Here is a 15941-nt window from a genome sequence, read left to right on the forward strand (position 1 = left end):
AACCTACCCTGTACCCTTTCTTCGTTGTCGGTGTGTGTCGAAAGCATGAAGAATAATTCAAATTTTGGAATTTCGAAGTGTAATTTATTTCTGATGTCAAACTATCCAATCGGAACTACAAATTCAATCGTTCCTCGGAACACAGCACCCATTATGATCAAAAGAGACTTGTAAACCACTACAAGCTTCACTTACCCTATATAATGAAGAGGTAAACATGAAAGGAAATTTAAAACACACTCTTGCCCCTTTCTTGATCGCCTATATCATCGCGAGGAAGATTTCTTTCATCGGGATTTTAGAAATATATATATATATATATATATATATATATATATATATATATATATACATACACATATTCAATGAGTACTTGATAGATTTTAACTGTAGATTAAATAAAAAAGTTAATGTTTTTAATTTTCATAACTCGGTCTACATGAGGTTTATCAGATAATTCATATCATGCACCAAAAGCCTAGGAATTTGGACTCTAAGATCTCTTAATTGCAAACAAAACACTTTTTGATCATTTCGATCGAGAGAAAAAACACTACAAAATGCAGATAAAATAATTGAGAGTTTGTATAACTCTTTCTGATGGTAAAAACATACTTCATATGAGATGCTTTAATTATGGTGTAGCGATTCATATTGGACATGGACTTATCACATATTTTATCATCATCAATGTGTTTAATCGGTCGTATCATTTATTGAATAAGATAAGTTATTCAAAAGCATTTCTACACCGAAAAACACATGTAAAAATGTGTTCAAAAGCATATTATATCGGTCTTAATTGTTTTCGTTTTTTTTTTTAATACAGTGATATTGTATAACACCAACAGAAAAAGAGATGTTAATATAAGTTTTTTGTCTTCCAAAGTTAGAAAGTGATAGTACATGTGTTTAATCTGTTGTAAATCGTTTATTCATAATCATCATACGAATCACACTCACTACAGGTCGTATATTGAGAATTGTCCATTTAAACACTCGTTTTGCAACTGTTCATTCTGTGAGAGAAAGAACCTGAGACCCAAATAATCTCAGTTCGAATTTCCAAGAATATATACTTCCTGTTTTAGAACGTCAAACAGTCATTGCTTGAATAATTCATTGAAATAACTGGTCTTTTAAAAAATAATGAATTCACGTACGGTGTAAATGTGTCTTACTCTCTGAGTTTCAATCAAACCTCGCACAGAAACATGTGTATTAAAGTTCTTCTCCTTTGGTGTATATTTTGTACATGTATATGTAAGTATTTTTGAAATTTTCTCATTCCGTTCTAATTCCGGTTTGATTATATCTTATATTTGTTTGATTACTGATGAATTTATAGTTTTCTAATCTATGACACACACAGAAGCATATATATATATATATATATATATATATATATATATATATATATATATATACACACAAAGCACTAAAATGACCAACGACACGAACAACGAGATTGTCAAATTTTCGGGAGGCCCAAAATAATCTTTTTTGGATCAGCTCTTTGGACGAATAAGGCATGTCCTAATTCGCTCCACTTTTAACATTGATTGGCAAGCCCAAAGACCATAAACATGTAGTCTGCGTTGTAAATACGTTTGTAGATTAGTGTAGTTGTAGTGCTAGATGTATTTATATGTAGGTTTTGTTATTATGCTCTGTTGATATTGACCACATTATGTAATTCTTTTCGTTTGTCCTGAAGAAGGGACGGGGCGTCCCGAAAATTTGACAATCTCGTTGTTCGTGTCGTTGGTCAGTTTAGTGCTTTGTATAATTTTTTGCATTTGACCTTGTATCCATGTTGTGGATCCGACACTCTGAGGTATCGGGTGTTGTTGGAACTTTAGTGCTTTTATATATATATATATATATATATATATATATATATATATATATATTGTATTTAGTTAATCACGTAATTTCTATACAGTTTTAGAAATTGACAGCGCACCTGTGACTTTTAAGTTTACAATCAATTCAAGGATTACCTATGAACGCTGCTCATCAGGATGTTGCAGCAATCTGTGCTGCAAAACCACCAACGAGAGTAGTAGCAATACGTAAGGGGATTTTATAAGTTACATTATGTAAAAGTTGATCATTAATCTTATATATACATGAAAACAAATAGTCGCATACATCGAACATTCTTTGAATGTTGAAAATGAAAGGTACAAAAATTTACCTAGAATCGAACTCAAATGCTCATTTTGTAATTTGCAGGATATAGAAGACGAATTTCATTTCCTTTTGATATGCCCAGCATTTTTTGGTTTACGTGAAAAATATATCAAACCTTATGTACTATAAAAACAAGAAGCACATGGGCCACATCGCTCACATGAGTCACCTTGGTCCATATCAGAAGACTTTCCATATATATTTGCATGTAAAACCGTAGTCCCTATTATGGCCCCAACCTACCCCTGGAGGCCATGGTTTTTGCAAACTTGAATCTACACTGTGTCAGAAAGCTTTCATGTAAATGTGAACTTCTTTGGCCCAATGGTTCTTGAGAAGAAGATTAATTTTAAAAACTTTTTCTATATACTTGTATGTAAAATGTTGATCCCCCTTGTGGCCCCATCCACCCCCCCCCCCCAGGGGCCATGATTTGAACAAACCTGAAACTGCACTATGTCAGAAAGCTTTCATGTAAATATCAGCTTTTCTGGCTCAGTGGTTCTTGAGAAGATTTTCCCTATATATTTGTATGTAAAACTTTGATCCCCTATTGTGGCTCCCCTACCCAAGGGGACCATGGTTTGAACAAACGTAACTCTGCACTATGTTAGGAAGCTTTCATGTAAATATCAGCTTTTCTGGCTCAGTGGTTCTTGGGAAGATTTTTAAAGACTGTCCTTATATATTTGTATGTAAAATGTTGATCCCCTATTGTGGCCCCATCCGACCCCCGGGGGCCAGGATTTTAACAAACTTGAATCTGCATTATGTCAGAAAGCTTCATGTAAATCTCAGCTTTTCTGGCTTAGTGGTTCTTGAGAAGAAAATTTTTAAAGATTTTCTCTATATATTTGTATGCAAAACTTTGATCCCCTATTGTGACCCCATCCGACCCCCAGGGGCCAGGATTTTAACAATTTAGAATCTGCACTATATCAGGAAGCTTTCATATAAATCTCAGCTTTTCTGGCTCAGTGGTTCTTGAGAAGATTTTTAAAGATTTTCTTATATATTTGTATGTAAAACTTTGATCCCCTATTATGGCCCCATCCGACCCCCGGGGCCATGATTTTAACAATTTAGAATCTGTACTACCTAATAAAGCTTATCCATAAATTTCATCTTTTCTGGCCCAGTGGTTCTTGAGAAGAAGATTTTTTAATGACCCTACCCTATTTTTACATTTTCTTGATTATCTCCCCTTGGAATTTGGCCTGGTCCTTTATTTTAACAATTTAGAATTCCCTTTACCTAAGGGTGCTTTGTGCCAACTTTGGTTGAAATTGACCCAGTGGTTTTTGAGAGGAAGTCAAAAATGTCAAAAGTTTACAGACGGACGGACGCCGGAATACGGGTGATCAGAAAAGCTCATTTGAGCTTTTAGCTCAGGTGAGCTAAAAACCTTCCTTTTTCAAACTTGTAGAACGTTTCAGCGTATATAACTTTAAAACTATTCATAAGCTTTGTCAGTATTTAGTGAAAGCTATAAAACTATTCTTAAGTTTTGTCAGTATTTAGTGAAAGCTATAAAACTATTCATAAGCTTTGTCAGTATTTAGTGAAAGCTACAAAACTATTCATAAGCTTTGTCAGTATTTAGTGAAAGCTATAAAACTATTCATGAGCTTTGTCAGTATTTAGTGAAAGCTATAAAACTATTGATAAGCTTTGTCAGTATTTAGTGAAAGCTATAAAACTATTCATAAGCTTTGTCAGTATTTAGTGAAAGCTATAAAACTATTGATAAGCTTTGTCAGTATTTAGTGAAAGCTATAAAACTATTGATAAGTATTGTCAGTATTTAGTGAAAGCTATAAAACTATTGATAAGCTTTGTCAGTATTTAGTGAAAGCTATAAAACTATTGATAAGCTTTGTCAGTATTTAGTGAAAGCTATAAAATTATTGATAAACATTGTCAGTATTTAGTGAAAGCTATAAAACTATTGATAAGCTTTGTCAGTATTTAGTGAAAGCTATAAAATTATTGATAAGCTTTGTCAGTATTTAGTGAAAGCTATAAAATTATTGATAAACATTGTCAGTATTTAGTGAAAGCTATAAAACTATTCATGAGCTTTGTCAGTATTTAGTGAAAGCTATAAAACTATTGATAAGCTTTGTCAGTATTTAGTGAAAGCTATAAAACTATTCATAAGCTTTGTCAGTATTTAGTGAAAGCTATAAAACTATTGATAAGCTTTGTCAGTATTTAGTGAAAGCTATAAAACTATTGATAAGCTTTGTCAGTATTTAGTGAAAGCTATAAAACTATTGATAAGCTTTGTCAGTATTTAGTGAAAGCTATAAAACTATTGATAAGTATTGTCAGTATTTAGTGAAAGCTATAAAACTATTGATAAGCTTTGTCAGTATTTAGTGAAAGCTATAAAACTATTGATAAGCTTTGTCAGTATTTAGTGAAAGCTATAAAACTATTGATAAGCTTTGTCAGTATTTAGTGAAAGCTATAAAACTATTGATAAGTATTGTCAGTATTTAGTGAAAGCTATAAAACTATTGATAAGCTTTGTCAGTATTTAGTGAAAGCTATAAAATTATTGATAAGCATTGTCAGTATTTAGTGAAAGCTATAAAACTATTCACAAGCTTTGTCAGTATTTAGTGAAAGCTATAAAACTATTGATAAGCTTTGTCAGTATTTAGTGAAAGCTATAAAATTATTGATAAACATTGTCAGTATTTAGTGAAAGCTATAAAACTATTGATAAGCTTTGTCAGTATTTAGTGAAAGCTATAAAACTATTCATAAGCTTTGTCAGTATTTAGTGAAAGCTATAAAACTATGGATAAGATTTGTCAGTATTTAGTGAAAGCTATAAAACTATTCACAAACTTTGTCAGTATTTAGTGAAAGCTATAAAACTATTGATAAGCTTTGTCAGTATTTAGTGAAAGCTATAAAACTATTGATAAGCTTTGTCAGTATTTAGTGAAAGCTATAAAACTATGGATAAGCATTGTCAGTATTTAGTGAAAGCTATAAAACTATTGATAAGCTTTGTCAGTATTTAGTGAAAGCTATAAAACTATTGATAAGCATTGTCAGTATTTAGTGAAAGCTATAAAACTATTCATAAGCTTTGTCAGTATTTAGTGAAAGCTATAAAACTATTGATAAGCTTTGTCAGTATTTAGTGAAAGCTATAAAACTATTGATAAGCATTGTCAGTATTTAGTGAAAGCTATAAAACTATTGATAAGCTTTGTCAGTATTTAGTGAAAGCTATAAAACTATTCATAAGCTTTGTCAGTATTTAGTGAAAGCTATAAAACTATTGATAAGCATTGTCAGTATTTAGTGAAAGCTATAAAACTATTGATAAGCTTTGTCAGTATTTAGTGAAAGCTATAAAACTATTGATAAGCTTTGTCAGTATTTAGTGAAAGCTATAAAACTATTGATAAGCTTTGTCAGTACTTAGTGAAAGCTACAAAACAAAGAGAAGCACTATCTGTTAACTGTCATTAATGGTGGTTCATTTGTCGTCGCTTAGATTTATTAGTTTCTAAACTTATTTGTCTGATAATATCTATTTACCTATTGTAATAATTCTGAATCTTCTGCCATTTGCCAGTATTGTACACAGTGTAACTAAAAGCCACAATAAACAATAAACAACGCAATTACCAATGCGCGTACTAGTAATCAATGTTGGAGCTACAAATTTCAAATATTTCCCCACATAGGTGGCTCACTACATTTATTAGTTATATGGATTCTTGGCAGGGTATATGGACTCGCATTCCATGTTAAAGTTTATTTTCTCCCGAACCGTTTACGAATATGTCCTGCTGCAGATCGATCAAATACATTTGTAATCTATTTTACGAAACTGTTCAAGTAGATAGATCTATCGAAGCCATTTTGTATCCTATCTATTCTTGGAAGGGTACATAACCTCTTAATATTCCCGGTTTGTCAACCATGGAAGAAAATGCTTAGACTTTTCTCTGGAGTTTAAACATTTTATGGCGCTACGTCAGAAGATGTTTTGTACGAAAGCCCAGAAGAGATTCGAAATTCAAAATACGAGAATCAAAATGTAGGTCACAATAGATTAAAAGTTATAGAGGGCACGCGTATATAAACTAATATGTTTACCAAACAACGAAACATTTCTTTTGAAACTATAAATCAAGCTTCTCATAAATAAGCTTCCTGAAACATAAAAAAACAATATAAAAAAGACAACATAGATCGGAGAGAAATATTTATTCATGGTTCGAATTTCCTCCATTGTTTACACGCAGGCGTTTATAAACGGCGTTTATGGAACGGGTGAGGAAGATATATGAGCAGGCACCTGAAGTATTGACACTACTACCCCCCACCCCCCTTCTTTCTAATTTTATTCCGGCGATAATTTCTTCGAAATGCGTGGATTCCTTGTCTATCCCATCTCTATTTCGATTTATATTAAACAGTTAATCGTATCACACTTTTTGTGAGCTTTAGAGATTGGCCTTTCTACCGGTATAATAGAACTACATGTTTTGAATTTCCAACAAATCAAATAATTATCGGTATCGTAATCGCTGGATTTATTCTAATAATTTTACCCCCCCCCCCTTCCAAGCCACTTATTTGTCATTATAATTTTTATGTACCACTTTTGTTTCCATTAAAGATTCATATTTGTATTTCATCGCAATTCGTGTTTTGTAACGATATTGCGACTGGATGACTGCTTTATCATCTTGCATTCCCAGCCGCCAAGAGGCGGATATATTTCCCAGCCATTGTTTCTGTATTTATTTTTAGGACTCCTAATTTTTCGTCAATTTAAATACATGACAAGTTTTACACCTTAACAGTCATGCTTTCTGTTACGATTTAATGGAAACAAACAGCTCAGATTCAGATTTTTTTTTTATTTCTTTGAGCCAGCTGACTCATCAAAGTAACTTAAGTACAATAATAATTTCAATGTGACCTTGGATTGATAGAAATGTTTTGACATTATAAATCATGTCATCATATGCAAACAGGCCTGTAGAAAGTTAGGTTCATAGAAAGCGGGAAGGGGGTTGAGGTGGTGGTGGTGGTGGGGTAGAACCAGGTCGAATAATGACGAATACACCTCAAATATTACACATTAAATTATCTAAAATGGAATTGAAGGTTATATGAAGAATATTAACTGATGAGACTCTGTAGCAATGGATTCTGATTTTAGATTAATCTATAGGTTTACCCGCATTCCATTTTTTCTGCTCTGGGGTGGGAATTGACAAGGGATCCACATATTTCGGAGAAATTATCGCAGAAAAAAATCAGAAAAGGGGGTGGTTGGGTATTGGTATCGATACTTCAGGTGCATGTGCAAATATCTTCCCACCCGTTCATGTTTTATTCTCAATTATAAGCACCTGTGTGTAAACAATGGAGGAAATTCGAACCATGAATAAATCTTTGTCTTCGATCTATGTTATCTCACTTTATATATTTTTGAATTATGTTTCAGGAAGCTTATCTACGTGCGTCATTACCACAGAGCACTAATTTATCCACGTTAAAAAAAAAAGCTTATCCCATTGATTCATAATGTAGGCTACATGTTCCATGTTCATGTATGTAGGCCCTATAATCACAAGAACCGGTAATTTTGTCTGTAATAATATTAGTAGGGCTCTACACTATATCACCTCTCATAAAAATTAGGAGGTGATATAGTATAGACCGCTATCATTATATTACAGACAAAATTACCGGCTCCTTTAGTATAATATTCATGAATCAGTGGGATAAGAGAATTTTTAAAACGTGTTTATATTTAATTTAGTGTATTTTGGTGTAATGACACAGGTAGTTAAGCTTCCTGGAGCTTAAAAAATGTAACAAGATACAACATAAATCGGAAAGAAATATTTATTCATGGTTCGAATTTGCTACATTATTTATATATGATAAATTGTATTATAATTTCCTTTTACTACTTTTATAACATGCTGTATCAGTTTTATTGTGTGCAGCGCTTTAGAGTGGTTATTTATAGGTCGAGGCTATCTGGTACCGCTTACAGGGTGACGACCACGAGTTATCTCATCTTATGTAGGTACGAGTTATCCCTCGTGCCAATTTATAATTCACAATGATTCGCACGAATAATCGTCGTGTGTCAATTCTTTTATACTTATTTCCTGATAGACCAATATTAGGTAAAATAGGTCCTGTTGGAGCTCCATTGTGGTTGGCAAACACATGTATATTTATTATCAATTACGTAGGAAACATGAATACTTTCAATCATATTCAAATCAATCGGTTCTAAAAATGAGAAGCACAACACTGTTGATTATTTAAAACTCAGATTTTCGACACAACCCGCGTCTAAATCAAGAGACATATATTACATAAGCAAGTATCAAAAAACCCTGACAAATATTAATAATCTACATTGTTAACAAGAATGATACACTGTTGCAGTGAATTTAGAAAAATGGTAATTCTATGCATAAACATATAATTTTTTTAAATGCATATTAGGTACCGTGTGTTATAATGGGTGTATTAGCATCACAACCTCCCCAAAGTATTAGACTGATATTTCTAAATCATTGATGTACAAATTTCGGGCAGAATATTTTAAAATCTTGATACACCATAAGAACGTCGTAGTATTCATAATTTCACGGAATGTTGTGACAGCACATTGATATGAAATACGCTTAATTACAATTAACAATGTGTACACTTTAAATCAACTTGAAATGTTATTTTCCATAGAGGATATCAAGACTTTTACATATTTGTTGTTTGAAAACTGATACCAACTTATAAGGCAACCTCCCTGTAACAGGTACCAGATTATAAAGCACTCTCCCTCTTAACAGGTACCAGATTATAAAGCACTCTCCCTCTAACAGGTACCAACTTATAAAGCAACCTCCCTCTAACAGGTACCAACTTATAAAGCACTCTCCCTCTAACAGGTACCAGATTATAAAGCACTCTCCCTCTAACAGGTACCAACTAATAAAGCACTCTCCCTCTAACAGGTACCAGATTGTAAAGCACTCTCCCTCTAACAAGTACCAGATTATTAGGCACTCTCCCTCTAACAGGTACCAACTTATAAGACACCCTCCCTCTAACAGGTACCAACTGATAAAGCACTCTCCCTCTAACAGGTACCAACTTATAAGGCAACCTCCCTCTAACAGGTACCAACTAATAAAGCACTCTCCCTCTAACAGGTACCAACTTATAAGGCAACCTCCCTCTAACAGGTACCAGATTATAAAGCACTTTCCCTCTAACAGGTACCAAATAATAAAGCACTCTCCCTCTAACAGGTACCAACTTATAAGGCAACCTCCCTTTAACAGGTACCAACTAATAAAGCACTCTCCCTCTAACAGGTACCAACTTATAAGGCAACCTCCCTCTAACAGGTACCAACTAATAAAGCACTCTCCCTCTAACAGGTACCAGATTATAAAGCAACCTCCCTCTAACAGGTACCAACTTATAAGGCAACCTCCCTGTAACAGATACCAGATTATAAAGCACTCTCCCTCTAACAGGTACCAACTAATAAAGCACTCTCCCTCTAACAGGTACCAGATTATAAAGCACTCTCCCTCTAACAGGTACCAACTAATAAAGCACTCTCCCTCTAACAGGTACCAACTTATAAGGCAACCTCCCTCTAACAGGTACCAGATTATAAAGCACTCTCCCTCTAACAGGTACCAACTAATAAAGCACTCTCCCTCTAACAGGTACCAGATTGTAAAGCACTCTCCCTCTAACAAGTACCAGATTATTAGGCACTCTCCCTCTAACAGGTACCAACTTATAAGACACCCTCCCTCTAACAGGTACCAACTGATAAAGCACTCTCCCTCTAACAGGTACCAACTTATAAGGCAACCTCCCTCTAACAGGTACCAACTAATAAAGCACTCTCCCTCTAACAGGTACCAACTTATAAGGCAACCTCCCTCTAACAGGTACCAGATTATAAAGCACTTTCCCTCTAACAGGTACCAAATAATAAAGCACTCTCCCTCTAACAGGTACCAACTTATAAGGCAACCTCCCTTTAACAGGTACCAACTAATAAAGCACTCTCCCTCTAACAGGTACCAACTTATAAGGCAACCTCCCTCTAACAGGTACCAACTAATAAAGCACTCTCCCTCTAACAGGTACCAGATTATAAAGCAACCTCCCTCTAACAGGTACCAACTTATAAGGCAACCTCCCTGTAACAGATACCAGATTATAAAGCACTCTCCCTCTAACAGGTACCAGATTATAAAGCACTCTCCCTCTAACAGGTACCAACTAATAAAGCACTCTCCCTCTAACAGGTACCAGATTATAAAGCACTCTCCCTCTAACAGGTACCAACTAATAAAGCACTCTCCCTCTAACAGGTACCAACTTATAAGGCAACCTCCCTCTAACAGGTACCAGATTATAAAGCACTCTCCCTCTAACAGGTACCAAATAATAAAGCACTCTCCCTCTAACAGGTACCAACTTATAAGGCAACCTCCCTTTAACAGGTACCAACTAATAAAGCACTCTCCCTCTAACAGGTACCAACTTATAAGGCAACCTCCCTCTAACAGGTACCAACTAATAAAGCACTCTCCCTCTAACAGGTACCAGATTATAAAGCAACCTCCCTCTAACAGGTACCAACTTATAAGGCAACCTCCCTGTAACAGATACCAGATTATAAAGCACTCTCCCTCTAACAGGTACCAGATTATAAAGCACTCTCCCTCTAACAGGTACCAACTAATAAAGCACTCTCCCTCTAACAGGTACCAACTTATAAGGCAACCTCCCTCTAACAGGTACCAGATTATAAAGCACTCTCCCTCCAACAGGTACCAACTAATAAAGCTCTCTCCCTCTAACAGGTACCAACTTATAAGGCAACCTCCCTGTAACAGGTACCAACTAATAAAGCACTCTCCCTCTAACAGGTACCAACTTATAAGGCAACCTCCCTCTAACAGGTACGAACTAATAAAGCACTCTCCCTCTAACAGGTACCAGATTATAAATGGAGGATATTTTATAATCTGGTACATGTTGGAGGAAGTGTGCTTTGTAAGTTGGTACCTGTTAGAGGGAGGGTACTTTATAGAATCTGGTACCTGTTAGAGGGAGGGTGCTTTATAAGTTGGTACCTGTTAGAGGTAGTGTACTTTATAATCTGGTACCTGTTAGAGGGAGAGTGCCTTATAAATTGGTACCTGTTAGAGGGAGGGTGCTTTATAATCTGGTATCTGTTAGAGGGAAGATGCTTTATGATTTGATGATAAAGCATTTTATCTCAAAGAGGTACCAAGTTATACAGCACCCTAACTCTAACAGGAAGCAGTGTATGCTAGGACTAAAATAATTATAGCTTCTCCCAAAGTAGAACTTCTATTGTGCTTATCAAAAACAATCGTTTGGGATCAGCTGGACTTGTTACACTACTGAAATCATGGAACACACTGTTTCCATGTTGTACCTGTTTGGTTGTGAATCCCAGATGATGTTCAACAACTTGTTCAACACCTTGTTTGAAATGAAAAGACTTGTAAAGTTTACAAATTTATTATAGCACAAGTCAATATTGTTTTAGAGTAGCTGATAACAAGTAATAAGTTTTCCAATAAAAATAAATGAGTACAAGCAGAAAAGGTTACATAGGGTGTTTTTCTGATGCCATTTCTAGAATAAAGTGCACCGCCACGGCACATGATACGCCCGTCACATATTGTTAACAGTATAGATTGTACCCATTAAAACATTTTTATTTATATCACCTTAATTAAATGTCACAGTGACATTAAAGTAGGATACGACACACCTTCTACCTAAGATGCATTAGTTGACCAATTTTGGTGATTCTAGGTCTAATAGTTTTCAAGTTATGAGCCGGACAAGTTTTTGCCATATATGGCCATATCTTCTTAATGAAAAGTCACAGTGACCTGGTTTTAATGTGCGACACACCTTCTACCCAAGATGTATCTACAGACAAAGTTTGATGATTCTAGGCCTTGTAGTATTTAAGTTACGGGTCGGACACGAAAAAGCTAACAGACGGACGGACATGAACGCCATACCATAATACGTCCCGTCTTAAGACGGGCGTATAAAAAGACTTTAAATAGTATCAGCCATCATCAGGCTGTCACATACTTTCTTTCCATGAATAAAAGCTCCTAAACTTAAAAGTGACAGGAGGCTGGTAGATAGACAACTAGAGCTCTGCGGAAAATATTTCCCCAAAATTGATCATGATCAACAATCTGTAAATATTCTAAAACACCAAAGAAGTTATTTACAAAGACCCTAGCTTCAAAACTGTGAGAGGAGTTAAAAGGTCAAACCGTCATTTATTTAATACATGTACATGTATATTTCCTCAAAAACTGACTCGGTTAAACCTGTAATTTTCAAAAAAATAAACAAAAATCAAAATCATAGCCACATACACATTTTCCATACCCATGCAAATACTCTGCAGAATAAGGTTCTCAGTTGAATATTGGGAGAAATTTGACAAATCATGTACTTTCTATGTAATGTTTCCTCAAAATACTCAGTTCAAGAATCTGTAATTTTCTCAAACAAGGTTTTCCTATTAAGTGAACCTACAACCTTGACCTTAAAAAACAATAAGCATCTTCCTTTTATGGTGATCAAATGTACCAAGTTGTAAGATTCTGGAGCTTACGGTTCAGTCTGTATCCCATCTTACAAGGTCCGGACAGACAACACCATACCATAATATGTCCAGTCTCTGATGGGCAAGTACCATAATAAGAAAATCTAAAGTTATGACCCTAACAAGCTTTCACAAACTATAAAACATGAGGTGTTTGTAAAACATATAAGCCCCCATGGTGCAAAATTGAAAAGGGTTATACACATGCATAATTTGATTGATAGTAGTATCATCAATTCGAAATATTGAGCAAACAATATCTTCCTATGTCAGGAGTGGATTGACCAAGTGACCTAAAAATCAATAGGGGTCATCTACTCCTTATGCTGTACCAGGTTTGGTGTCAATCAAGCAAATAATTCTTAAAACATAAGAGACAACTTATATTACTATGTCCAGTTTACCCCTTGACTTTTGACCATATGACCTCAAATCTACTCCTTGAGATGTACCAGTGTACCAAGTTTGATGTCTGTCAAGCAAAGGGTTCTCAAGATATTGAGCAGGCAGTGTCTTCCTATGTCCAGAGTAGATTGACCCTTGACATTTCGACCTGAAAAACAATTGGGGTCCTCTTCTTTTCATAACCAACCCACATATGAAATATATTACGATCAAGTGAATGGTTCTTAAGATATTAAGCGGACAACATGTGGTCTACCGACCGACCAACAGGTGCAAACCAATATGCCCCTCTTCTTTGAATGGGGGCATAAATATAGTGTTATAACACTAAAAGGCTTCCATACATCTAAAAGTAACATAGGACAAGGCTAACTATAGAAACATTGAGATAGTCTAAACACTTAAACTCTGAAAAAGTAATATCTGATACTACCCTGAACCAAGTAAATTGACTCTGCTAAGGTATTTACATATTATAATGTAAAATCTAAATAGTTCCCTAACTCAATGTTATGTTCATTTCCTACTCTATGTAAAAGATAAGAGGCGAACACGAAATTCATGTGAAAAGTACAAACCTTAGAGTTCTTTAACCTAGCAGAGTGAGTAAATCTGAGTCACCTCCTTATATAGGGCTGACAAAATCATGGGATACTAAATATAAATGCTCAATCTGATAACCCAGGATTAAGCCTCTTGGCCAATGGAATTGCAGAAAACAAATTATGTTCAGGAAGACTGGCATAATGGCAGGTATAATGAATTACATAGCACAGTGAAAGGTAAACATGTGAAACATTAAGATATTTCCTTTATAAAATCTTAAATGTAAAGTTTGAAAAGGTTGCATGTATAGTACAATGTATGCCAGTGGATTTGAAAATGACCTGAATCAATGCTCTTTCTATTTGGTACAAAACAGATATAGTTATGATTAATCATTATATCATTGGGTAAAGGCGGCAGTCTGCTTCCCTTAAGGATGTATTCTAAACAGTGGATGCAATCAAAATCTCTGCCTCCACAAACATAATATCTTTGAAGTATTGGATGTGTGTGTTCATATTCTGTCCAATCCTGTAACATGAAAAACAAGACATAATCTTATTGGCTCATCCTAAATTTAGTATCCTATCAACGTTTAACTAGTAAATTGCATTCTTCTATTGTGTTATCGAGTATATCATGTATATAAGCTCAAACACAGTATTTATCAAGTTTCTCTGAATAATTAGAATTTATCCTACCATCTCCTACCATTATCTTTTTCCTTTAAATATTGAATATCTTAGACAGAAAATAAAATCATAAAAACTTTATATATCACACAATGCGAAGTCAATATAAAATTACTGGTAAAGAAAGTTCAACTCTTTGACACAAGTATGATGAAAAATTAAAGATAACGGTGATAATGTTTCGAGGATTGTTTTCATCTCTCAAACAAAATACATGTAGAATTTCAGATTGAAAATAGAAGCAATGTTGACTATTTGAAATGACCATATGGAATTTGTGCACCACAAAGATGAACTTACATAATGGATTTTAGCCTAAACAGCTCAAATTCTTCCAAAACCAATGCACACAGTTCTAAACTACCCTGGATGAAAAAATGAAAGAAAAAAAAAAAAATATATATATATATATATGTCTGTTCTTAATGTTTGAATATCTTCACACAAATAAAAGATATAGGTTAACAAAGAGGCCCATGGGCCACATCGCTCACCTGAGTCACCCTGGTCCAGTTCTAAAGATTTTCCCTATATATTCGCATGTAAAACTTTGGTCTCTATTGTGACCCCATCCTACCCCCAGGGGTCATGATTTGTAACAAGAGGCCCATGGGCCACATCGCTCACCTGAGTCACTTTGGCCCATATCTGAAGACTTTCCATATATATTTCCATGTAAAACCTTAGTCCCTATTATGGCCCAAACTACCCTTTGCATACTTGAATCTACACTATGTCAGAAAGCTTTCATGTAAATGTCAATTTCTTTGGCCCAATGGTTCTTGAGAAGAAGATTTTTAAAGCTTTCTCCTATATTTGTATGTAAAACTTTGACCCCCCCCCCCACTTGTGGCCCCATCCTACCCCCCAGGGGCCATGATTTGAACAAACTTGAATCTGCACTACGTCAGGAAGCTTTCAGGTAAATTTCAGCTCTTCTGGCCCAGTGGTTCTTGAGAAGATTTTTAAATGACCCCACCCTAATTTTGTGATTATCTCCCCTTTGTGCTAAGTTTTGGTTGAAATTGGCTCAGTGGTTCTGGAGAAGAAGATGAAAATGTGAAAAGTTTATGCCGACGACAGACAACTAACAAATTTTGATCAGAAAAGCACATTTGAGCCTGAGAAAAAAAAAATTAGAACTTACTGGCAAAATCTCGGTGCCCTGTAAATGTGATTTCTTACATCCTTATTGGCGGGGTAAAAGCATCTGTTAAATTCTGAGATGGTGTTCCCTGGTGAAATAGTATCCTTTACAAACAGACGGAAATGTCTTTTTGTTTCATCAACGCTTTGTGTGCCGTCGTGTACAAGTAAATGTATTTTTGATATGATAGTCTCATCTACTGGCTGGCTTAATCCTGGAAAATAAGAAAACATTCTAAATG

At 34.8% G+C, this 15941-nt stretch overlaps 2 long non-coding RNA genes across 2 annotated transcripts in view; one reads left to right on the forward strand and one right to left on the reverse strand.

The window, feature by feature from the left end:
• Positions 1–1031: 1031 nt before the first annotated feature.
• Positions 1032–15941, forward strand: part of LOC125675991 (uncharacterized) — a 23172-nt gene continuing 8262 nt past the window's right edge. The window contains exons 1-2 of the long non-coding RNA XR_007370731.2: positions 1032–1263; positions 1946–2075. This is a non-coding gene — a long non-coding RNA (uncharacterized LOC125675991). The remainder of the gene's footprint in view (positions 1264–1945; positions 2076–15941) is intronic.
• On the reverse strand, positions 11779–15871 carry LOC130053280 (uncharacterized). The gene is made up of 3 exons (XR_008801811.1): positions 15701–15871; positions 14854–14918; positions 11779–14392 (listed from the first exon to the last, which is right to left on the reverse strand). It is a non-coding gene; the product is annotated as an uncharacterized LOC130053280 (long non-coding RNA).

Source organism: Ostrea edulis, chromosome 3, assembly GCF_947568905.1.
Source record: "Ostrea edulis chromosome 3, xbOstEdul1.1, whole genome shotgun sequence".
Classification (NCBI taxonomy): Eukaryota; Metazoa; Mollusca; class Bivalvia; order Ostreida; family Ostreidae; genus Ostrea; species Ostrea edulis.